The sequence below is a fragment of the Somniosus microcephalus genome, chromosome 12, assembly GCF_052327205.1.
Source record: "Somniosus microcephalus isolate GS21.2 chromosome 12, FLI_Smic_1.0, whole genome shotgun sequence".
In the NCBI taxonomy this organism is placed as follows: Eukaryota; Metazoa; Chordata; class Chondrichthyes; order Squaliformes; family Somniosidae; genus Somniosus; species Somniosus microcephalus.
This window is the reverse complement of record NC_140998.1, coordinates 94,657,108-94,683,654: the sequence shown is the minus strand read 5'-3', so window position 1 is coordinate 94,683,654 and position 26,547 is coordinate 94,657,108.

Genomic DNA, 26,547 nt, shown 5'->3' with positions numbered 1-26,547 from the left:
CATTTTCACTTGGACTCCGTCTATCTTGAGTGTAACCCAGATAGTCTGGTGATCCTCCATTTTGGTTACAGACAACCCAGCTCCTTCCTTCCGGAGTCTGTGTCACGTATCTGTTCATCTGAACTACTGTCCATCAACTGGTGTACCTTTTTGTACTTCTCCTGTGGCGTTTTCTTACTGTTGGTTTTCTTCCCGGACCTGCAGACTCTTGCTATGTGTCCTGCTTTTCCACACTGTCTGCACACTTGGTCCTTGAACCAACAATCCTTCTGGTCATGTGTTGTTCTGCCGCAGCGATAGCACTTCCCTGTTCCATAGGACATTTCATTGGTGCCATATTCTTGCGGTCTCCGTTGTATCTCTGCAGCGCCCCTTGCGGCTGCTTCGTGTGATACTGCCATACTGAAAGCCTTGTCCAGCGTAAGATCCTTTTCTGATAGAAGCCGTTTCTGGGTTCCCTCACTTTGCAGCCCGCACACAAACTTGTCCCTTAACGTATCTTCTAGTCCCGCTCCAAACTGGCAGTGTTTCGATAGCTTGCGCAGTTCCGTTAGGTACTCAGCATTGCTTTCATCTTTGTGTTGGTTCCTTTTATGGAACTTAAATCATTTTGCTGTCAGCAGCGGTGTGGGGTTTAAGTGGTCCTGTAGGATTTCTACTGTGCTTTCGAAATTCTTGTTCACAGGCTTCTCTGGGGTTATTAGGTTTCGCAGTAACCCATAAGTTTTTGCACCCATGGAATTTAACAAAACCAGTGCTTTCCTAGCATCTGGCACTTCATTCGCCCTGCAGTACACCTCAATACGTTCCACATATGTCGCCCAATCTTTGACTTCATTGTCGAACGTAGAGATACTGCCACTCTTCTGCATCCCTGGGTGTGATTTAACTGTCAAAAATGGTGTCTCCCGCGCTTCCCCTTCTTCTCCACTGGCACAAAATGGCGTCTCCCGCGCCTTCCTTCCTTCCCGCCCTCGCCCTTCTTCTCCGCTGCGGCTTCTAAAAATGGCGTCTCCCGCGCTCTTCCTTCTTCTCCCCATGGACACTGTTCAGCCCTTGAGCCCTGGCTGTGCTCTGCGTGTTCTTTTTTTTTTTTTTTTTGGGCGCCTTTCCCATTTCCGCCGCTCGGTCCTGAACCCGGCTGTTGCTTTACCCTCTCTCTCTCCGTTTTGTTTTTCCTCGACGCCACTCGGTTTTCAACCCCCGGCTGCGCCCTGGGCGTTTCACCCTCTGTCTTACCCCATTGACGCTGCTCGGCTTTCTCTCCGCCGTCGGTCGGCTCCAGCCGCCGCTGTCCGGGAAGGGTCTGCGCTGTACCTGTCGTCAGTCTATTGCTGATCGTCATGGCTGGGGAACCAAACCCGGCTCTCCACAGCCTCCCCTGCCATGTTCACTCTCTGCCGGACGACTGGGCGGTTGCTCGTGGTCGACGCCCGTGTTTCTGGCCTCGACTTTTTTTTCCACCGCCCTCCCGGAGTGAATCCTCGAAGGGAAATGCAGAGTTGCAGGTAGATTCGAATCGACACTCGTCGCCACTGTTTCATCCGTGATTCTGAGAGTGTGATGTTTTTCAATAACCACACGGATGCTGTAACTTAACAATCAACAGGTATTTACTGGAGTAGGGTAGTCTCAAGACTGGGGTACAGAGGCATGCTCAAGGCTTATATACAGGTGTGGTCACTGCCGGTACTACAGTATGCAGGAGCTGTAAAAGTAGTTCTCTCTTAAAGGCACATACACTACAATTACCACCCCGTTAACGCCACTTTCCGTGAGTTAAATCAACTTGAACCGTTCTCACACAGGCAAACACACAACTGCAGAAACACCAAAGCCAGTATAATACAATGCAAATTCTATTTGAAGGTGTCTCAAAGCCAGCATTGTAATATATGTTCCTCTTCCCTCTGCAGAGCACTCTGCCAGCTGTGCCTGTGGCTCCTCGCAAGCTAGCACTCTGCACCACTTTCACCAGTATAAGTCAGCTTGAGGATGTAGCAGCAGGTCAGTCATGCTCCTGTTACTACTATTCATGGGTAAGGGAATTAATGTGTTGACTCTGATCAGCAATACATCAGTCACCTGTTTAATATACCTGCTGGCAGCAGAGCAGGCAGTTGTTCCTGGATGGAGGTGGAGACATTAAAGTTGAGAACAGAGGAGGCCTTGACTGCCAATCCAATGGTGCAGGTTGACTTCAGTGGCCCTTGTAGAAGTTGGCAACTGCTTCCCCGCACAACTTGAGCTTGCAGTATCATTTCTGCTCTATCATTGCCAGGTAGCTGTGTCTAGGCCTGTAGATAAGGTTGGTGGCATAATAGCAGGTGCAGGAAGTCCAGCTCTGATGCCATCTGATCTCCTTGGCATACCTTTTTTTCTTCTTCCTCTTTCTCTTTACCTCCATGTGATGAAGAGCCACTGAAACCAATCCCCATGGGAAGGAGAAAAAGAGTATACCTTACTGGGCAGTGACAGCTTTAAGAGAAGGGGGCAGGTGATAACTTTGCTGGTCTTTAATGCCTATTTTAAATATGCAAGCTTATGCTGGGTGGGAGTGGAGCAGATAAACAGAGAAATCGTGGGCTGCATTATTTATCCTAATTTGAACAAAGTTTTCTGGTTAGTGAAACTCTCGCACATTCTGTGTAAGAGAAAGCATCCCCACTAGACAACCAAGTCAGAAATCTTACGCATAGCATGAAGCCTGGAAATTCCGTAAGTCGTGATTTTCCGGCCTCTACTCTCTCAGTCTCTGCTAACAAAACCACTTTCTACCTCATTGTATACAGGCTTGAAATTGTATCTAGTCCATTTTCTTGTATTAGGTGTAACTATTACACAGGTTCAATTTGGGAGTCAAGAGGAGGGGAGGGTTTTTCTAGTTTTCACATTCTTAATAAAATTATTTTTTCCTATACCAAGTCCAGATGAAGTCCAGTTGCAGTTGTGATAGAAATTATAACATTCTAGTTTAAAACACAAGGAAAGTGGGTCATTCATTCTTGAACAACATTGGCCACGTGCTGAGCCTCAGCAATTCAAATGCAGGATGCTGAGCATAGCTTGATCTATATAAACTCTCAGTCTGCCTTACAAAAATCAATTTTGTTATTTATGGCTTAAGATATCAAGAACAGGTGTGTAATTCTGCCCTAGGGCATCTAAGCAGTTAATAAAGCATATGGGATCCTGGGCTTTATAAATAGAATCATAGGCTGGGCATGCGGGTTGGGGGCAGGTCGGCAGTAAAAGTTGCAGAAATTGCGAGCACGTCAGGAAACATAGAAACATAGAAACATAGAAAAATAGGAGCAGGAGTAGGCCATTCGGCCCTTCGAGCCTGCTCCACCATTCAATATGATCATGGCTGATCCTCTATCTCAATACCATATTCCCGCTCTCGCCCCATACCCCTTGATACCTTTTGTGTCTAGAAATCTATCTATCTCCTTCTTAAATTTATTCAGTGGGGCAGTCATTCGGGTCGGGGGCTTGCCGCACGTGCAAGCCCCCGATATGCACTTACCCGACGCGCCGGCCGTTGAGCTTCAGGGACGCCTGGAATTGCTGTTTTAAAATGTTGACTCCCGGGCAGCGTCTGACGTCACGCAGCCCAGGAGTGCAGCCAGCGCGAAGCCTGGAGCGCGCTGTGCAAGTGAGACACGCCCCTTGAGGTCTCATTTTTAAAGGACACGCCCCCAATGCTTCTCACAAGCTGCAAAGCATTTTTACATGGAGAGTAGCATTTTCAATAGGTTTTTTGTATTTTTAAGAAGCTTTTGGTAACTTTTATAAACTTTTAAAAACGTTTAAATTATTTTGAAGAATCTGAAGTAGTTTTAAACAGAATTAAAGCGATTTCAGGACTTTTAAAAGCCCTGAAAGCATTTTTTTCATTCCATTTATTTAATTAGCAACGTCGTCGTCGTACGTGTCTTCACACTGTTCCCTTTGGGGAACGGTATGAAGTGGTGGAAGGATTTCTGGCCGTGATTAACGCTCCTTCCGTGACCGTAACCATCTTTGTACCAGCCATTAGGGTGGTTAGTCCTGTGGCGGGAGGGTTTTACGGGCTCCCACAACCTATACGAGGGGGGGGTGCCACCCACACCCACGGACGCAAATATCCCACTGGATGTCTACCCAGAATTTAGAGCCGGAGCTCCGACTCCACTTGCCGGGACTGTCTGGAGCGGGGTTAGAAACCCTACGCCGTGTGGCCCAGTGGCGGGGATGCTACCGCTACGTCAAAGGCCCACTCAGATTAGCAACGTGAAATGGCTGGAATGAGCACAATTCACGGCATTAAAATAACTCACAATTGAACTGATGATGACCTCAGCAATCTCCTCAACGAGGTGGAGGTGCAGCGCCTGCTCATCATTGGTAATGAGAAGTCCAAGGCGCCGCAAAAAGGACAGATGATAGCTTGGTCTTTCAAGTGGCAGCATAGGGCTCCTGTCACGGGGAGGGAAAAGGTGCAGGAAACGTAAGGGTGTCATCTTTTGCGTGGAGTGGGCCTTTTGCGTAGCGGTAAGCATCCCCGCCGCTGGGCCAGAAGGAGTAGGGTTTCGAACCCCACTCCAGACAGTCCCGGCAAGTGGAGTCGGAGCTCCAACTATAAATTCTGGGTGGACATCCAGCGGGATACTTGCGTCCCCGGGTGTGGGTGGCCCCCCCCCTCGGATGGGTTGTGGGAGCCCGTAAAACCCTCGCGCCATAGGACTAACCACCCTAATGGCTGGTATGAAGATGGTTATGGTCACGGAAGGAGTGTTAACGTGGCCAGAAATCCTTCCACCACTTCATACAGTTCCCGAAAGGGAACAGTGTGAGGATACGTACGACGATGACCTCTTGCGCAATGCACCTCCTTGGACCCTCAGTCGCAGATGCGAGGGGGCAAATCGTGCAATTGTTAAATTTTTCATTTTATTGACATGTAAAATGTTGGCCCAGTAATTCCCTTCCAAACGCGCGAGTACGGTCGGGGTACTCACGCGTCTGGCCGGAGGAAATGCCGGTTTTCAGCATGCACAGCGCATGCGGGGAAAACCGGCATTTCCTGTCCTCTGAACGAAGGGGTTCAGAGGCAGAACGCGTGCGACTGTACAGGCAGATCGTGCGCAGTAAAATTCGCCGGTTTCATTCATGCTTTCAGTGAGGTTAAGTCCTTACAACTTACACATGAAAAAAGCATGAGTACAGTTGCTCCAGAGGCTGCGGAGGAAGATATATTTTATCGTGGAGCTTCTGAAAGGCAATATTTTTGTTTGGGAAAGGGAGGAAAGTTATTTTAAGAAATGCTGAGGTAAGTTTTAAAGTTTATTTTTGTTTTTTAAAACGGGGTTTCAGTACTGTAGGTAGAAGGATCAATTGTGGCTATGTGAATTGAATTTGCTGTGTTTATTAAATGTAAAAATGACTCCAACATTTTTAAGAAAGAAACTTTTCATCAGTAATATATTCTTTTAAGTAATTATGTATGTATGTCTGTATATATTCCTTTGCGTGTATGTATATATTCCTTTACTTATGTGTATGAATGTATGTATTTAATTATGACTTTCAGAGAAAGTAACTTATTGGAAAATCATAATTAAAAACATACATTCATACACATAAGTAAAGGAATATAAAACATACATACATATACGTAAAGGAATATATGCGGACATACATACATAATTACTTATTATTGATGAAAAGTTTCTTTCTTAAAAGTGTTGGAAATGTTACATTACTCATTTTAGAACACTCATTTTCACATTCAATTCACATAGCCACAATTGCTCCTTCTACCTACAGTACTAAAAACCCGTTTAAAAAAAAAAAATTAAACTTTAAAACTTACCTCAGCATTTCTTAAAATAACTTTCCTCCCTTTCCCAAACAAAAATATTGCCTTTCAGAAGCTCCACGATAAAATATATCTTCCTCCGCAGCCTCTGGAGCAACTTTACACATGCTTTTCTCAAGTGTAACTTGTAAGGACTTAACCTCACTGAATCCATGAATTAAATCGACGAAGTTCACTGCGCAAGCGCTGCCTGTGCAGTCGCACGCGCTGTGCCTCTGAACCCCTTCGTTCAGAGGACTGGAAATGCCGGTTTTCTCCGCATGCGCTGTGCATGCTGAAAACCGGCATTTCCTCCGGCCAGACGCGTGAGTACCCCGACTGTACTCACGCGTTTGGAACGGAATTACTGGGCCAGTGACTTGGCCTCCACAGCCTCCTGTGGTAGAGAATTCCACAGGTTCACCTCCCTCTGAGTGAAGACATTTCTCCTCATCTCAGTCCTAAATGTCCTACCCCATATTCTGTGACCCCTCATTCTAGACCCCCCAGCCAGGGAAAACATCCTCCCTGCATCCAGTCTGTCTAGCCCTGTCAGAATTTTATACATTTCAATGAGATCCCCTCTCATTCTTCTAAACTCTAGTGAATACAGGCCTAGTCGACCCAATCTCTCCCCATACGACAGTCCTGCCATCCAGGAATCAGTCTGGTGAACCTTCGCTGCACTCCCTCTATGGCAAGAATATCCTTTCTTAAGTAGAGAGACCAAAACTGCATACAGTACTCCAGGTGTGGTCTCAACAGGCCCTGTACAACTGTAGTAAGACATCCTTGCTCCTGTACGTAAATCCTCTTGCAATGACGGTCAACATACCATTTGCCTTCCTAACTGCTTGCTGCACCTGCATGCTTGCTTTCAGTGACTGGTGTACAAGGACACCCAGGTCCCTCTGTACATCAACATTTCCCAATCTATCACCAGTTAAATAATACTCTGCCTTTCTGTTTTTCCTACCAAAGTGGATAACTTCACATTTATCCACGTTATACTGCATCTGCCATGTATTTGCTCACTCACTCAACTTGCCTTGAAGCCTCTTTGCATCCTCCTCACAACTCAAAGTCCCACCAAGTTTCATGTCATCAGCAAACTTGGAAATATTATATTTGGTTCCCTCATCCAAATCACTGATATATATTGTGAATAGCTGGGGCCCAAGCATTGATTCCTACGGTACCCCACTAGTCACCGCCTGTCACCCCGAAAAAGACCCATTTACTCCTACTCTCTGTTTCCTGTCTATTAACCAATTTTCAATCCATGCCAATATATTACCCCCAATCCCATGTGCTTTAATTTTGCACACTAATCTCTTATGTGGGACTTTATCAAAGGCCTTCTGAAAATCCAAATACACCACATCCACTGGTTCTCCTTTATCTATTCTATCAGTTACATCCTCAAAAAACTCCAGTAGGTTTGTCAAACACGATTTCCCTTTCATAAATCCATGTTGACTTCATCTAATCCCTTTGATATTTTCTAAGTGTCCTGTTATCGAATCCTTTATAATAGACTCTAGCACTTTCCCTACTATTGATGTTAGGCTAACCGGTCTGTAGTTCCCTGTTTTCTCTCTCCCTCCTTTTTTAAATAGTGTGGTTACATTTGCCTCCAATCTGCAGGAACTGTTCCATAATCTATAGAATTTTGGAAGATGACAACCAATGCATCCACTATTTCCATGGCTACCTCTTTTAGTACTCTGGGATGCAGATTATCAGGCCCTGGGGATTTATCAGCTTTCAGTCCCATTAATTTCTCCAGCACTTTTTTTTACTTGTACTAAGTTCCTTTAATTCCTCCTTCTCACTAGACCCTTGGTTCCCTAACATTTCTGGGAAGTTATTTGTGTCCTCTTCCATGAAGGCAGAACCAAAGTATTTGTTAAATTGCTCTGCCATTTCCTTGTTCCCCATTATAAATTCTCCCATTTCTGACTGTAAGGGACCTACATTTGTTTTCACAAATCTTTTTCTTTTTACATACCCGCCGTCATCCCACCACCTCACGCATTTTACTCATGCGCGTTTCTTAGTGCACCATGGACCCGAATGGTAGAGGTGGCTGACCTAATAGAAGTAATTAAGTTGCTTGTTGTGAGACCCTTAACAGGGTTTTTAACTGGAGCTTTTGATTTTTACTGGATGACCACGGGAATCACGCAGCTCGGGTACCTCGTCTGTCAACATGAGGTGGAAGCTCAGTGGCCATTGAGCAAGGTCATTAATGAAGAGCATGGAAATCGAAATAAATACTCCTACAGGGCAACTGCTTACTTGTCTAATGGAAAGGCTCTTACTGACTCCATTTTGTGCACAGATTTAGGTGTCTAGAGTTTGCACGTCTTTCTGCAACTTCGGAAGCCACTCTCACCACATTGCCAATAACTATCACAACATTGACAGATTTCTCCTCTGATCGCTACTTGACCTGCCATCTATTACATAAGCATGGGTGCTGCTTATACTGTCTCATCTTGGTCCTCAGAATCTGACCAGGATGAGCCCCACCACCAGCAGCAGCAGGTACACCAGCAGCAGCAACACAAACAAACTTCTCCTCAATGACCTGATGCTGCACAGGACAGAGGGCATCAGCGCAGGACTGCACCGTGCCGGAGGTGATACCCCCAACACAGGGTATACAGGGAGAGGATGAACTTCCTCAACATGACTGAGCAGCTGTGCCGAAGGAGGCTGAGGCTATCAGGCTACCAGGCCAGGTTGTCGCAGACATTTGCAGCTTACTGGAGCAAGACTTCCAGCCCAGAGGACCTGATAGACATGCTTTACCAATGGCTGTCAAAGTCACCAACGCCTTCAACTTCTTCACCTCAGACTCCTTCCATGGATTTGCATTAGACATTTGCAGCATCTCGTGGTCGGCCACCCAGATTCATTAAGCAGGTCACCGATGTCATGTTTAACAAGGCAGCCAATTATGTCAACTTTGCCACTGATGATGCCAGGGTTACAGAGCAGGCGCTTGGCTTTGCCACTCTGGCTGATTTCCCATGGGTGCAGGGCATCATCAACTGCATACATGTGGCCATCAGGGCACCCCCACAACACCCAGGAGTGTTTTTGAAATGCAAGGGCTTCCACTCCCTCAATGTGCAGCTGGCCTGCAACCACAAAAAGATCATCATGCCTGTGTGTGCAAAATTCCCTGGCAGCTCTTATTACTCTTTTGTCCTGCGCCAGTCCACCCTCCTTCAGCTATTCGCAATGCCAAACACACTTGCCAGCTGGCTGCTTGGAGACAAGGGCTAGCCACTAAAGACGTGGCTCATGACACCCTGAGCAGGCCAAGCAATGAGGCTGAGGAGAGATATAATGAAAGCCATATGTCCACCAGTTGTGTCTGTAAGATTCGCAAAATTTGTACATTGTCCTATAAGGGTCTAATGGCAGAAAAGGCCTTGGTATTAAAGACTGTTTTAAAAGAAGCCCAGAAAAAGGGGCATACAAAATGGCCACCAGACCCCATGACCAGCTTTTGGGACACTTTAAAATGGTTCCTGCAGTCCCCAGCCAGCTCTTGTGGATTCAGCCCACAGTAGGTTTTGGAAGGTAGTTTCAGGGAAAACGAAACCAGACAGAGCCCCTTACATATAGATTGGATGCAGATCTGATCAGATCGGCCTGGAGATAAAGGCCATCTATATGTTTACCCAGACAAAGGGAAACAGTTTCATATTCATAGGAGGAACATCAAGAATCATTTAAGACATCAGAAGGACATTAAAGACAACACAGGGTCGTTCCAGACCAGAGATGGCAGTTACCGGCCATCCCGAAGATACTTTAAAAACAAAGACTACCCCGCTGTGCTACAAGCCCGCCAAAAGTTAAACAAAGACTAACCTTGATTTTGGCGGGAGATAAGGGCCTCTTTGAGAAGTATAACTGGAGTCCCGGGGTAGCCATCGGGGGGGGGGCTGGTAGCTTTTTCAGCTTTTGGAGCTTGGTGGAGAGCTTTGGCAGCGTTCGCAGTTTTCGGCACACTTCTTAGCCTTGGGAAGACTTGATATCGGAGAAGGTGGTTCGAAGAAGAAGAAGACGAGACCCGGGGTAGTCATCGGGAGATCATCGACAAAACCCCAGGCCGGTGACGAGAAGAAGAGAGGACAAAATGCCCCACAGCGTTGTGTGTTGAAGCACAGAGAAAAACAAGCTGCGGGCGAAATGATGGTCAGCGCATCTTGCTGAAGAGAGAGACGCCATCAGCCTGGGCAGCCGCTGCACCTACAGTCCACTGACCACGTGGAGACAGGACGCCTGAGAGGATCAAAATGCAGACTTCAAAACCTCTATGTTTCTAACTGGGATTGGTGAGCATGTTTCTGGTCCCTCGTAATCTAATCTAGCTAGGCTTAGGGGGTGGGCATTTTGGGAATAATTTAACAATGAGTTGTTGTCCCTCGATGTTCCGTGTGTTTCCCTATTTCTTGATGAACCTTGTAAAGCATAATATGCCTGTAGATATGTTGGTTAGTACTGTATAATGATTTGTTTTTCCCTCCCATGTACCTTATTGGCTGATATCCAATTTTTCCTCTGTGCAATAAAATTTAATCTCGGTTCATTAAATTTTGGTCTATAGAGTATTCTCTACATTGTAGTTCATGCCTCAAAGTCCAGTGTGTAGAACCTAAGGGGTGAGTGGGTCGAACCACTCAAGGATTTACTGTGCAAGAGAGAGAGGCCTCTAGAGAGAGAAACCTCGGCGATCGAAAACCCCTTACAGAAAATGGCAACCGCAGCAGGACACTGGCAACAGGATTGCAATGTATTAGACTCAGGTTTAAATGGACGAATTGTTATGGATGAGAGGATAGCGGATTATGTTTTTGGCAAGGTGAATCTCACTAAGCAGTGGATTTCCGATCTCTTACTGGATGGGCGTCCGGTAGACGCAGCCATCAGGTGGACAGAGAGCAAAGAACATAAGAAGTCAGTCGAGAAGGCAGTGTGGCTGATGTGCTACAAAAGACAAGTCCAGATTTTGGACAAAATCATTGCAGCGCAGGCAGCCAAGATCAAAACCCAGGCTTCAGAGATAGAGGAAAAGGCCATGGGTGGGGAAAAGCTCATCGCAGCGCTTCATGCGCTGAATCAGGAATGCCAAACGGTAGCCAGCCAACATCAGGCTAAAATAGAGTACCTGGAATGTCAGGTTACTGAGGCAAAGTTGCATGAAGCGAGAGTATGGGAGAAAAGCGCCCGCCTCGCACAACAGCTAAGAGCGCAGGAGGAGAGAGTAGTAGAGGTCAAGGCAGCTTACAAGCTGGCCATTGAGAACGGGTTTGAGGGCGCAGATCATGGCCCCTGCCAGAAGGCGTTAGAAGACCTAAGAACGGCCCTGGCAAAGGCAAAAGGCATGGTATGCCTCGTAAGCCCAAAAGTGAGTCAAATAGACTTCCTGAACGAATCCAAGAGACCGATTCCACACAAAGTAGTTGTGGCACCAACCACTGAAGCCTCAGCACCGCCGAGCTATAATTAGGTTTGGCCCGAAGGGGGAGTGGTAGAACGGGAGGAAGCCGAGGTAGAACCGAAGGAGGAACAACCCCTGGTAGTGAAGCCGGAGCCGGCACCAATGTGTCCTACTCGGCACCAGAGGTACGGTCCCGTCGACATGAATGGCGTGGATGGACCCCTCCTGAACCAGATTGTGTTGCCCCATGGTGCCCAACAACTCAGAGCGATGGTGAGCCACCTCCCAAAACTCACCGAGAAGGGAAATCCTTCAGTCCATTTCAGGGAGATAGAGGAGACAGCCGCTGTCAATGATTGTGATGATCTTGAACATGATTGCTATTCTCCCTGGATAGCACAATCCTTCGGTGCCTCTCAGACGGGAGTAAGAGGGGACGGAAAGGGTATGTGGAACTTAGGGACGAGGTTATGAGGGTTGATGACGGCAATCCGTTCCTCCGTGTGGAAGGGACTGTGCAGCTAACTGGAGAACCCCCATGTGTTTTCGCAGAAAGGCTGTGGCCAGTGTATCGGCGCAGCTGTCTGGGCATGCCGGAACGGGCCGCAATGAACGGTGTTCAACGAGTTCATTGGCTCCGCTGCCTGGTTGCCAACAGCTTACCACAGATACAGGCCCAAGCCAAATCTTGGTTTGAGCCCCAAGGTCCCGGTACCACAGAGGAGACAGTGCTCCGACAGCTCACCATTGCATACAAGAATTGCAGGAGTCAGGAGGCACCTCCCTCTAAGGGAAAAGTGCATGAGGCAAAACCCGCAGCCCCAAGCAAAAAGGAGTGGCATCAGGAGGGGAATCGCCCTCCCCAAGCCAAGCTCAATTGCTACGGGTGTGGGAAGGATGGACATTGGCGCAGGGACTGTAATAATCCGTGGAAGGATAATAAGGGAAGATCTCCCGCAGCCCAAGCCCAGACCGCCGCCCCAGAAAAGGGAACCGGTGCAGCTATGGATCCCGCTGCAATAGAGTCAATTATAGAGGCAATGCGGTCTCTTATGATCTCGCAGGGGATGGTAGCAGTCACCACCGGTCCCGTGATCCCCGCAGCCCCGATCGTTTCACCCAAATGTCTGGAGCCTGCGCAGCCCGTTTACCTGTGTCCGTTGCGATATGATTTATGGAGACGACCCCTCGTGGAGATGGAGGTGAAGAGGTAAAAGGGACCTATCTGGTGGATACGGGGGCATCATGCACCGTGATCCACGCAACTAACCCTACCACCTCACCTCTGTCCACCAGGGTTCCATATGTTCTGTCGGGCTTCACGGGCAAAGAACAGGCTGGCGCAGTCTCCATCCCTCTCTCCATTCATTTGGGACCACTCCGCACCACGTGGAAGTGTGCACTGATGAAGTGGGAGATGGAGGGGGGAAAAGGGATCCTTGGTGTTAGATCCGTGATTATGAGAGTATGATGTTTTTCAATAACCACACGGATGCTGTAACTTAACAATCAACAGGTATTTACTAGAGTAGGGTAGTCTCAAGACTGGGGTACAGAGGCATGCTCAAGGCTTATATACAGGTGTGGTCACTGCCGGTACTACAGTATACAGGAGCTGTAAAAGCAGTTCTCTCTTAAAGGTACATACACTACAATTCCTCCCCTTTTAGATTAGTTGTACCCATAATATTCAAATAACAATTAACACTTTAACATGTACATTAAACAACAATAGTCCATTTATAGATTTAGTCTTTTGGGCGGCTTCCTGATCCTTTCGGGATAGCGCCTTTCCTGAGGTTCTTGTTCTTGGTGCGGAGGCGATTCTGGCCCCTTTTCATCGGTTAGTTCATCGGGTTCCACTGCTACTGGTTTGGAGGTAGATGCTACCGGTATGTCGGGTTCATCCCCAGGTACGCAAGACATGGGGTTGACTCGTTCCTGTGACGCTAAGATCCGATCAACGTGGCGTCTCACAATGTTCTCCCCGACATTAATGGCCCCTGCCTTGTGCATATCGTTCCGGGTTGCCATTTCTCTGTTCGGTAGTCACGGGCCAAGACTGGTTGTCCTACGTTGCAGCTCCTTGTCGGCATCTCATTGATGTGCTGGAATTGTTTATCCTCAACATTTCTTCGCACATTTGGCCTGAGCAAGTCCAGACGAGATCTCAACCTTCAGTTAAAGAACATCACGGCCGGGGTCTGGTTGGTAACTGCATGTGTCGCGTTTCGGTAGGCTAATAAGAAATTGTCCACCTTATGCTGTAGTGGAATTTCATCGTCGCACATGGCTTTTATCACCTTCTTAAAGGTTTGTACGAACCTCTTAGCCAATTCATTTGTGCCTGGATGATACGGGGCGGATGTGTAATGCCTTACCCCATTCCTTCTCATAAATTTTCGAAACTCTTCAGACACAAACTGTGGTCCATTATCAGAGCAAATCTGCTCTGGCAAGCCGTTTCTGGCAAATGTGGTCCGTAGGACTGCAATCATTTTCTCTGTAGTGGTTGGGGACATTTTTATCACCTCAGGCCACTTCGAATGAGCATCCACTGCTATTAAGAACATTGAGTCCATGAATGGACCAGCGAAATCAATATGCACCCGTTGCCATGGAGAGGAGGGCCACTCCCATGGGTGTAGAGGTGCATGTGGTGGTGCATTTTGGGGCTTCTGGCATCCTGAGCAGCTCTTGGTCAGGTCTTCGATTTGTTGATCGATTCCCGGCCACCACACATAAGCCCTAGCAAGGCTTTTCATTTTCACTCCCCTCAGATGACCTTCATGTATCTCATTTAGCACTCTCTCCCTTAACTTGGGTGGAATCACCACTCTGGATCCACACATCACTGTCCCCTGGCATACTGACAGCTGTTCTCTTCTGGATGAGAATGCTGGCAACAATGAGTCGCCATGTGTTGGCCATCCCCTCACCGTCAAATCATATACCCAAGACAGCGTCGGATCATTGCGGGTCTCCTTCTCTATATCCGCGTTCGTTACTGGCAATCGTTCAATTATTGATGAATAAAATATCTCGATAGGGTCCACTGCTGGTGCTTCCTCCACAGTAGGCAGTGGCAGGCGCGATAGCCCATCAGCGTTTCCATGCTGTTTCGTGCCTTTATATTCTATTTCATATTGATTCGCCCCTAGAAACAGGGACCATCTTTGTAACCGTTGTGCAGTCATCACTGGAATGCCCTTCTTAGGATTAAAGATGGAGACAAGTGGTTGGTGGTCAGTCAGCAAGGTGAACTTCTGCCCATGCAGATAGTGGTTGAATTTTTTTACTCCCCATTTTGGTTGAGGGCCTCCCTGTCAATCTGGGCATAGTTGCGCTCAGCTGAGGTTAGTGACCGAGACGCAAAGGCTACTGGCCTCTCCAACCCGTCTGGGAAATTGTGCGACAGCACCGCTCCAATACCATAGGGTGATGCATCACATGCCAAACAAATTGGTCGTGCTGGGTTGAAATGGGCCAACACCTCTTTTGATGTGATCAATTCTTTACACTTCTGGAAAGCTCATCTACGTTCGTCATTCCACTTCCATGGTACCCCTGTTTGCAGTAGGGTGTTCAGTGGGTGTAATACCGTGGACAAATTTGGTAAGAACTTATGGTAGTAGTTTACCAGCCCGAGGAACGACCTCAGTTGTGATACATTTTCCGGTGCTGGAGCCTTGACTACTGCCTCAATCTTTTCAGGGGACTTATGTAACCCCTCTTCATTGATGACGTGGCCACAATACGAGATCTGCTCCTGGAAAAACTCGCACTTGTGGCGATTAGCTCGTAGCCCATATTCCTTTAATCTGGTGAGCACCTTCTCCAAGTTGGCGAGGTGATCACTATCATTTTCGCCCGTGACCAGGATGTCGTCCAAATAACACTGGGTCCCTGGAATCCCTTGCAGGACTTGATCCATCGCCCTTTGCCAAATAGCCGGAGCTGATGCTACACCGAACACCAGCCGGTTGTATTGATGAGTGTTAATTGTAAGGTATTGTTTCGAGGCTTCTTCTACCTCCATTTGCAAGTACGCCTGGGCTAGATCAATTTTGGTGAAGCGTTTACCTCCAGATAGTGAGGCGAAAATGTCCTCAATTCGTGGAAGCGGATATTGTACCCTGTGAAGGACTGGGTTCACTGTCACCTTAAAATCCCCACAGATGCGGGCCTTCTTTGGTTCCCCAAGCGTATTACTCGACGACCTCTTCATTACAGGAACGATGGGTGTAGCCCACTCGCTCCAATCTACTTTGGACAGTACTCCTGAACATTCCAACCCTTCCAGCTCTGCTTCGACAGCTGGTCTGAGCGCATAAGGCACTGGTCTGGCCGTAAGAAACTTTGGGCTTGCAATTTCCTCTATTTTAATCGTTGCTGTTATGCCTTTTAGTGTTCTGAGTCCCTCCTGGAACATTTCTTTTGCGTCAGTTAGCATTTTTGACAGTCGTCCAGGTGTGATGTCATCATCCTTTTTGGCCTCAACCTTCAGTGCCTGTATGGAATGCCAATCTAATTGTATCTTCCGGATCCATTCATGTCGTAGCACTGGTGGTCCTCCATCTGGCAATACATATATATCCATTTTAGGTATTTCCTGGCCTTTATATATCACTTTCACCCTTATTTTTCCTTTGGTGTAGACTTTTTGCCCCGTGTACGTCTTCAAGACAATCTCTGTAGCTTTCAAGGGTGTATGTGAAAATAGCCGCTTGTATTTCCTTTGGTTTATGACTGTTAGGGCTGATCCTGTGTCCAATTCCATTTTCACTTGGACTCCGTCTATCTTGAGTGTAACCCAGATAGTCTGGTGATCCTCTATTTTGGTTACCTTATGTAGTTTCAGACAACCCAGCTCCTTGCTTCCGGAGTCTGTGTCACTTTTCTTTTCATCTGAACTACTGTCCATCACCTTGTGTACCTTTTTGAACTTCTCCTGTGGCGATTTCTTACTGTTGGTTTTCTTCCCAGACCTGCAGACTCTTGCTATGTGTCCTGCTTTTCCACACTGTCTGCACACTTGGTCCTTGAACCAACAATCCTTCTGGTCGTGTGTTGTTCTGCCACAGCGATAGCACTTCCCTGTTCCATAGGACATTTCATTGGTGCCATATTCTTGCAGTCTCCGTTGTATCTCTGCAGTGCCCCTTTGCGCTGCTTCGTGTGATACTGCCATACTGAAAGCCTTGTCCAGCGTAAGGTCCGTTTCTGATAGAAGCCGTTTCTGGGTTCCCTCACTTTGCAGCCCACACACAAACTTGTCCCTTAACGTATCTGCTAGTCCCACTCCAAACTGGCAGTGTTTCGATAGCTTGCGCAGTTCCGTTAAGTACTCAGCATTGCTTTCGTCTTTGTGTTGGTTCCTTTTATGGAACTTAAATCGTTCTGCTATCAGCAGCGGTGTGGGGTTTAAGTGGTCCTGTAGGATTTCTACTATGCATTCAAGATTCTTGTTCACAGGCTTCTCTGGGGTTATTAGGTTTCGCAGTAACCCATGAGATTTTGCACCCATGGAATTTAACAAAACCAGTGCTTTCTTAGCATCTGGCACTTCATTCGCCCTGCAGTACACCTCAATACGTTCCACATATGTCGCCCAAATTTCGACTTCATTGTCGAACGTAGAGATACTGCCACACTTCGGCATCCCTGGGTGTGATTTAACTGTCAAATATGGCGTCTCCCGCATTTCCCCTTCTTCTCCGCTGGCACAAAATGGCTTCTCCCGCGCTTTCCTTCCTTCCCGCACTCGCCCTTCTTCTCCGCTGCGGCTTCTAAAAATGGCGTCTCCCGCACTCTTCCTTCTTCTCCGCGGCTCAATGGAGTCTCTCACGCTCTCCCTTCTTCTCCCCGCGGACACTGTTCAGCCCTTGAGCCCTGGCTGTGCTCTGCGTGTTTTTTTTCTGTGCGCCTTTCCCGTTTCCGCCGCTCGGTCCTGAACCTGGCTGCTGCTTTACCCTCTCTCTCTCCGTTTTGTTTTTCCTCGACGCCGCTCGGTTTTCAACCCCCAGCTGCGCCCTGTGCGCTTCACCCTCTATCTTACCCCGTCGACGCTGCTCAGCTTTTTCTCCGCCGTCGGTCGGCTCCAGCCGCCGCTGTCCGGGAAAGGTCTGCGCTGTATCTGTCGTCAGTCTGTTGCTGATCGTCGTGGCTGGGGAACCAAGCCCGGCTCTCCACAGCCTCCCCTGCCATGTTCACTCTCTGTCGGACGACTGGGCGGTTGCTCGTGGTCGACGCCTGTGCTTCTGGCCTCGACTTTCCTCCACTGCCCTCCCGGAGCGAATCCTCGAAGGGAAATGCAGAGTTGCAGGTAAATTCGAATCGACACTCGTCGCCACTGTTAGATCCGTGATTCTGAGAGTATGATGTTTTTCAATAACCACACGGATGCTGTAACTTAACAATCAACAGGTATTTACTGGAGTAGGGTAGTCTCAAGACTGGGGTACAGAGGCATGCTCAAGGCTTATATACAGGTGTGGTCACTGCCGGTACTACAGTATCTTGCCCTTGGTCTTGCCACCTCACTCCATCTTTGCCTCCTACTAAGTATCGATGCTATGGAATCTCTACACTCATTCCTTCATTCTCACTCAACCTCCACTTGTCTCCCTCATTGCAGGAAAAGAGAGCTCACAATAAGTGAGAAAGAGCGAGGACAGGAGGAGGGACAGCCTTATTAGCCCACCTGACTCACTGGGAGGAGGCGGCCCTGGAGATCATGGGAGTAGAGGAGGATGCGCAAGTGGGGGACGGACAGACAGGTGCAACACAGCAAGCTGGTGACAGAAAAATTTCCCATCTCTCTCATTGGCATTGCATGAGTCGCTGATAATGATTTTGAAGTGCTAACAGATGGACTTATGATCATCTGCAATATGCAATGTGCATGTAACCTTGGCATCACATCTCTGACTTTTTCCTTTACTCCCCCACAGGACCATCGCAAGCATCCGTCCCCACTGGCCAGGAAGAACAGGCTGAGCTTCCAGACACCTCAGAGGAAGCTGTAACCTCTGAGGGCGCAGCATCACCAGAACTCAGCGCACCCAGCACCAGCTCAGACACTCACAGCTCGGTGGGACCTTCGGGACATAGAGTAGTGTTGTCACCTGGTGTATCACAGCTCACAAGTGAGCATCAGCAGATTGTGGAGACGGACAGCAGTGGAGAGTCCTAGTCGGAGGGCGCAGGACTCTGCCAGCTCGGCTCAGCTGCATGTCGACCTGCTGCCTCTGGGTCCATCCATAAGATCAGCGGTGCTGGAACTCCAGGAACAGGTGCAAGAGTCTCTGGCAGGTTTTGTCTCCAGGGTCGCTGCGAGTGTGGAGCGAATGGAGGAGTCCATAGCGACCATGAGCAGAGCCCTTGTGGAGTCATTGGCGCATGAACGCATCATGACGGAAAGGATGACAACCTCCCTCGAACGGATGGCAACAGTAGACGAGAGGATGGCTTCAGCAATGGAGGAGATAAGTTACCAGAGTGCTGAAAACATGTTGAGTGTTCATAATAGAATAACATCTCTGGAGGAGCGATGGTCATCTATTGAACTGAGAAGCCAGACCTTCATGGAAGTCCTTCTGAGTAGGACTGCCATTGCAGATACGGGTCCCCATGGCCCCCCTGCTCTGCAGCAAGGTGCTCTCCAGCCACTTGCAGGCACTGAGGGGGACCTGACCCATGAGAGGGAAGTTGGTGGCAGACATCAAGGAAGTGGTGGCTCCTCTCCAAGTGCTCACACTTCCATACCTCTGCAGAGCGCTCAGTCAGAGCCCCACCGGAGTCCACACCCAAGTGAGATAGGCGTCTCAACCCCTGCAGAGCCGCAGGAGCAGCAGACTGTTGATGAGCCCTCAGAGGCTCGCAAACCCAGAGGACGCCCACCAAAGGTGTCGAGACAGGAGCAGCAGCAAAGAGGGCAAGGGGCCTCCACATCTGCTGAAGCCACAGGGGAAGCACCACATAGGAGCACGCATAAGAGAAAGATACTGCACAAGGGTAATCACTTGGGTGAAATGTGTTTATTGTAAAAATGCCATCAGTTGGTTCTCGTACATAAAAATTCTGATGGCAACTGTTGCAGTTGTGGCATGTGTCATTTCACGAATGGGACTTTCACATTGAGGGCTTAGGATTACTTGCAGCTGTCAGTATGCCGGTCAAATAGCTAGGAATCAGCAGGGTCTTGGCCATTGTCGATGCTCAGGCAAGAAGCTGCGAGGCAAAAGTGCTTGATCGGCTAGGCTAGGTAAATCTGGCCAAGATGAATGCGTTCCTTGCATCCCAGGCAGCAATTTTCTCACGTAATGGCGCCTCTGGTTGATGGGCCTCTGCAGGATGTGCGTTTTCGCACTCCTCCTCCTCCTCCTCCTCATCTGAGGAGGGTATGTGAGGAGCCACTTGGTCCTCAGGAATCTGCAAGCCATGTGCCATGTTGTGAAGTGCACAGCAAACCATGATGATTCTGGAGACCCTGGCTGCTGAGTACTGCAGGGCTCCACCGGATCTATCCAGGCATCTGAAGTGCATCTTCAGCAAACCGATGGTTTGCTCGATTATGGCTCTAGTGGATATGTGGCTGGAGTTGTAGCTCTCCTCAGCTTTGTTGGATGGGCTCCTCAACGGCGTCATCAGCCACATCCTCAGGGGATAGCCCTTGTCTTCAAGTAGCCATCCGTTAAGTAGGTCTGGCGGACTGAATAGCGGAGGCACACTAGACTGGTGCAGTATGAAGGAATCATGGCAACTGCCAGGGTACTTGGCAAAAATATGCAAAACTACCTTCTGTGGTCACACACCAGCTGAACGTTAAGGGAGTGCAAGCCCTTGCGGTTGACAAATATACCTGGATTGCGATGGGGTGCCTTAAGGGCCACATGTGTGCAGTCAACGAAGCCCTGCACCTTTTGAAAGCGTGCCAGATTAGCTAATCCAACCGCTCACACTGTGACACTTGCTCGATCCTTGGTGAAATGGATGTGATTGTGTGCGATGGTAAAGAAGGCATTGGTTACCTGTGTGATGCAAGTGTGTGCGGCCGCCTGGGAGATGCCGCTGATGTCTGCTGCTGATCCCTGGAATGAGCCTGAGGCAAAAAAGTTGAGTGCGGTGGTGTCTTTGACGGCCACTGGTAAGGGGTGTCCACCTGGTCCTCTGGGCTGCAGATATTGTTGCAGCATTGCGCAGATGTCACTCACTACCTCTCGCGAAAGTCGGAGCTGCCTTTGGCACTGCTGCTCAGACATGTTTAGGCAGCTGACCCTGCATCTGTAGACCCTGTTTTGGGGGTATCTCCTGCGCCGACGGCCTTCCAAGCGCTGGCCCCTTCTGGTCTGTGCAGCTTCAGGTGGGTGAGCAGCAGCCTGGCGCTCCTGCTGCTGCCGCTGCTGTTGGTGCTGCTGTTGTTCCTGGTTCTGCTGGTGCCATGGCTGGGCTGAAGCTCATCTAATGCCCAGAAGGGAAGGAAAAAACTTGCTTCCATGCTTCTGGTATATACCTCAGTTGAGGAAGCGCTCAGTGAGGGTGGCGAGAAGGGTTTCCCAGGAGGTCACACTGGAGATGGGTGTCAGGCTCCAAACTTCCACAGCTGTGGTTATGCCTTCTAAAAGTTCCCCCAGCCCTGAGACTACAAAGTCCTGCCACCTGCAAATGATGGCTGATCAAATCTCCTCTTTAATGGTTGACCTGCAGCTGATAGTCAACAATCCAATAGTGCTCCCGCCAGGTTTCATAGCAACATAGAAACATAGAAGATAGGAGCAGGAGTAGGCCATTCGGCCCCTCGAGCCTGCTCCGCCATTCAATGAGATCATGGCTGATCATCCAAATTCAGTCCCCTGTCCCTGCCTTCTCTCCATATCCCTCGATCCTTTTAGCCTTAAGAAATATATCTAACTCCTTCTTGAATATATTTAATGAATTAGCCTCTACTGCCTTCTGTGGTACAGAATTCCACAGGTTCACCACTCTCTGGGTGAAGAAATTCCTCCTCATCTCTGTCCTAAATGGCTTACCCCTTATCTTTAGACCTTGACCCCTGGTTCTGGACTCCCCGGCCATCGGGAACATCCTTCCTGCATCTAGTCTGTCTAGTCCTGTTAGAATTTTATAAGTTTCACCATCGTGTTTCCCACCAGGCGTGTTTCACGTGGGAAAAGGGTTAAATTCGCAAGGGCCTTTCAAAATAGGATTATAGAGGCTATTTGGTGCTTGTTAAGGCCCTTAACGACCTATCCCTCTTGTTGGAGGCAGGACGGAGTCGGAACCATTAGACACGACTGAGTTAAAGTTGCTCGGAGTCGGGAACCAGGCCGGGGGGTTCCACCCGCCAGTTTTTGTGATTTTAACCCCCCACATGCCTCCAATCACGCCTCCACGGCTCATTGAAAATCCAGGCCAATGTCTCACCATTCACTTCAACTCACAAAACCACTTCCAAGGTAGCAGACAAAAATGGGTATGACTGGAAAGTGGTAAAAATAGATACACTTATATGTGTGATAACAGTAACGGAACCTTAACAAAAACTTCTTTATACACCCATGTGCTTACCCTTGTGCATCTACTTCTGTGTCATTTTTTCTTTTACGCGTGCTTCTTCGAGGTGCAACCCCTGTGGCTTCAGTATAGGTGCAGGCAGGCTGCTCACTTCCCTGCTGCGAATGCTTTGACACTTTTGGCTGATGTCCTTTGGGTTTTGGAGCCTGTGATGGCCCCGCCAAAGTCTGCTCCTCCTGGAACTGTGCAGGGGCAGACTTGGCCATCCCAATCTGAGGAAGAATCTGGGGCTCTGACTGAGGGGGGGGCAGCAGGAGTGGGGATGGTGGGAGGCAAGTGGGAGCGCTTTGAGAGGAGCCCCCACTTCCATGTCCCCTCTCACTATCATTCCTCTCATGGGCCACCCGCACTTCCCTGCTAGCAAGGAGCTAGAGAGCACCTTGGTGCACAGCAGTGGGGCCATGAGGACCCAAGTCATCTTTTAGCTCCCTCCTAGAGAGGAGGTCTTTGAGCCTCTGTCATCTGTTCTTCATAGCTAGCATGCACTTCCGTGGAGTGACGGATTTGCTGCTCCATGCAGGTGGTCATCCTTTCCATGGAAGTGCACATCGTTGCCATCGCCTGCGACGCGGTGGTGCTCATGTTGGAGATGGACTCCTCCATTCTCTGTACATTTGCAGGCATCAGGGCTGCAAAACCTGCTAGAGCCCCCTGCATTACTTGCAGCTCCTCCAGGATCACCCTCTTTCTCAATGGCCCCCGAGGCTCAGCGTCTGCATGCAGCTGAGTAGAGCTTGGTCTGTCCAGCCCCCTCTGGTGAGGAGTCTCCACTGCTGTTCCTGTCACTGCCATCTGCTCTTGCTCACTTGTGAAATGTGAGACACTAGGTAATAACACTACTCTATCTCGCACAGGACCCACCGAGGTGTGTGTACCTGCGCTGGTGCTGGGTGCGCTTGGTCTGGTCATGGTGCACCCTCAGAGGCTGGAGGCTCCTCTGAGGAGTCATCTTCCACCTCCAGCTGGACAATGGGGGGAGGGGCTGGCTCTTGATGGACCTGTGGGAGAGTAAAGAGATGATTTAGAAATGTTATATTAAGAATGGGTAACAATACCATTATGCACATGATGAACATTCACTGGCTGCTGATATCGGTCACCATATGAGTGACTGCTGTATGCCATGTGGCTGTATGAGATGTAATTCTATCACCAGGTTGCTGAGAAGTCCCCCTCTCTCCGTCTCCAACCACCAGCAGCTCTGCGACTCATGAGACCTCCAGGGCCACTTCCTCTGCTGCAGTCAGATTACTGAAGGATGGAGGGCCACCTCTGGTTCTCTCCCACTCTCTGTTGTTGTGGGCTCCCTTTTCCAGCAAGGAGGGAAAAAAGAGAAGTTTGAGTGAGTGTGATAGAATGAGTGTAAGGAATGTGTGGGTTACATCTGTAGAGGGTGACTATAAGGGAGTGTGGTGCCAATGCCAAAGGCCTCCTTGTGTGGTGTTACATGGCATGATTACATTAGGATGAGGGTGAGTGTCAGGGGTGGTTATCAGATGGGGAATGTGAGTATGTGTTGTGCCTGTGTATAATAAGACACAGACTGCAGGAGAACAGTACAACAGGTGTTTACTCAACGTGCCTCATACTGGAACTGATCTGTACAGATTACTACTCAGTGCTATATACAGGTGTGGTCACTGCCGGTACTGCAGGATACATGAGCTGTAAAAGATAGTTCCCCCCTTAAAGGTATATACATTACAATTCCTCCCCTTTTAGATTAACAGTACCATAACACTCATTTAACAATTAAATATCAAACAAATTACAATTAACACTTTTAACATGCAACATTAGCTGAAAATAGTCTATTTATATATTCAGTCTTTGGGGAGGCTTCCTGATCCTTTCTGGATAGCGCCTTTCCCGAGTGTCTTGCTCTTGGTGCAGAGGCGATTCTGGTCCCCTGTCGTCGGTTGGTTCATCAGCTTCCGATGCTACTGTTTCTGGGGTAGATGCGACCTGTACGTCGGGTTCATCACCTGGTACGTATGGGCGAGGCATGGGGTTGACTTGTTCCTGTGACTCTAGGATCTGGTCAGCATGGCGTCTCACGATGCTCTCCCCAAAGTCCACTGTGTACATTAGCAGGCCCTGCCGTGTGCATATCGTTCCTGGCTGCCATTTTTCTGTTCGGTAGTCACGGGCCAAGACTGGTTGCCCTACATTGAAGCTCCTTGTTGGCTTCTCATGGATGTGCTGGAATTGCTTACTCTCAACATCTCTTCGTACGTTTGGTCTGAGCAAATCCAGGCGAGATCGTAACCCTCGGTTAAAGAACATCATGGCTGGGGCCTGGTTGGTGACTGCATAGGCAAACAGGAAATTGTCCACCTTGTGCTGCAGCGGAATGTTGTCATTGTACATAGCCTTTATTGCCCTCTTAAAGGTTTGTACGAACCTCTCAGCCAATCCATTTGTGGCTGGATGATACGGGGCGGATGTGTAATGCCTTACCCCATTCTTTTTCAATAACCTTTGGAACTCTTCGGACACAAACTGTGGTCCGTTGTCGGAGCAAATCTGTTCTGGCAAGCTATTCCTGGCAAAAATGGTCCGTAGGACTGCAATAGTTTTCTCCGTGGTGGTGGAGGACATTTTGATGACCTCAGGCCATTTCGAGTGCGCATCCACGGCTATTAAAAACATTGAGTCCATGAATGGACTAGCAAAATCAATATGCACCCGTTGCCATGGAGATGAGGGCCACTCCCATGGGTGTAGAGGGGCCTGTGGTGGTGCATTTTGGACTTTCTGGCATCCTGAGCAGCTCTTGGTCAGGTCCTCGATTTGTTTATCGATTCCCGGCCACCACACATAAGCCCTGGCTAGGCTTTTCATTTTTACCCCTCCCAGATGACCCTCATGAAGCTCATTGAGCATTCTATCCCTTAACTTGGGTGGAATTACCACTCGGGATCCACACATCAAGGTCCCCCGGCACACTGACAGCTGTTCTCTCCTTGTCGAGAATGCTGGCAACAGTGAGTCGCCATGTGCTGGCCATCCCTTCACCGTCAAATCATATACCCGAGACAGTGTCGGGTCATTTTGGGTTTCCTTTTCAATACAAGCGTTCGTTACCGGTAGGTATTCAACTATAGTCGAATGGAATATTTCGACAGGATCCACTGCTGGTGCTTCCTTTGCATTAGGCAGTGGCAGGCGTGGTAGCCCATCAGCATTTCCATGCTGTTTCGTGCCCTTATATTCAATCTCATAGCGGTGCGCCCCTAGAAAAAGTGACCATCTTTGTAGTCGTTGCGCAGTCATCACCGGAACGCCGTTCTTCAGATTAGAAATGGAGACAAGAGGCTGGTGATCAGTCAGCAAGGTGAATTTCTGCCTATGCAGATTGATTGAACTTTTTCACTCCCCACACTAGGCTGAGGGCCTCCCTGTCAATCTGGGCGTAGTTACGCTCGGCTGAGGTTAGTGATTGTGACGCAAAGGCTATTGGCCTCTCTGAGCCATATGAGAATTTGTGCGACAGCACCGCTCCAATGCCGTAGGGTGATGCATCACATGCCAACCGAATTGGTAATGCCGGGTTGTAATGGGACAATACCTCTTTCGATGTGATTAGTGTTTTGCTCTTCTGGAAACTCGTCTACATTCGTCACTCCACTTCCATGGCACCCCAGTTTGCAGTAGGGTGTTCAGTGGGTGTAGTACGGTAGACAAATTTGGCAAGAACTTATGGTAGTAGTTTACCAGCCCAAGGAACGACCTCAGTTGTGACACATTATCCGGTGCTGGAGCTTTGACTACTGCCTCAATCTTCTCTGGGGACTTATGTAACCCCTCTTTATCGATAACGTGGCCACAATACGAGATCTGTTTTCTAAAAAACTCGCATTTGGGGTGGTTAGCTCGCAGCCCATATTCCTGCAATCTAGTGAGCATTTTCGCCCGTGACCAGGATGTCATCCAAATAACACTGGGTCCCTGGGATCCCTTGCAGGACTTGTTCCATTGCCCTCTGCCAAATAGCCGGAGCTGATGCTACCCCGAATACCAGCCGGTTGTATTGGTAGAGGCCTTTATGGGTGCTGATTGTGAGGTATTTTTTTGATGCTTCTTCTACCTCCATTTGCAGATACGCCTGGGCCAGATCAATCTTAGTGAAGCATTTCCCTCCAGATAGCGAGGCGAAAATATCTTCAATCTGCGGAAGTGGATATTGTACGGTGTGAAGGATCAGGTTCACTGTTACCTTAAAGTCCCCACAGATGCGAACCTTCCTTGGTTCCCCAGGCGTGCTGCTCAACGACTTTTTCATCACAGGAACGATGGATGTAGCCCACTCGCTCCAGTCTACCTTGGACAGTACACTTGAACGTTCCAGAGTCTCCAGCTCTGCTTCGACGGCTGGGCGGATCGCATAAGGTACCGGTCTGGCCTTAAAAAATGTTGGGCTTGCGTTTTCTTCAATTTTAATCGTCGCTGTCATGCCTTTTAGTGTTCCGAGTCCTTGCTGGAACACGTCTTTCACGTCAGTTAGGGTCTTTGACAGTCGCCCAGGTGTGACGTCATCATCCTTTTTGTCAGCCACAGTCAGTGCCTGTATGGAATGCCAATCCAGTTGTATTTTCCGGATCCATTCACGTCCCAGTAATGGTGGTCCTCCATCTTGCAATACATACAGGTCTAGTTTTGGTGT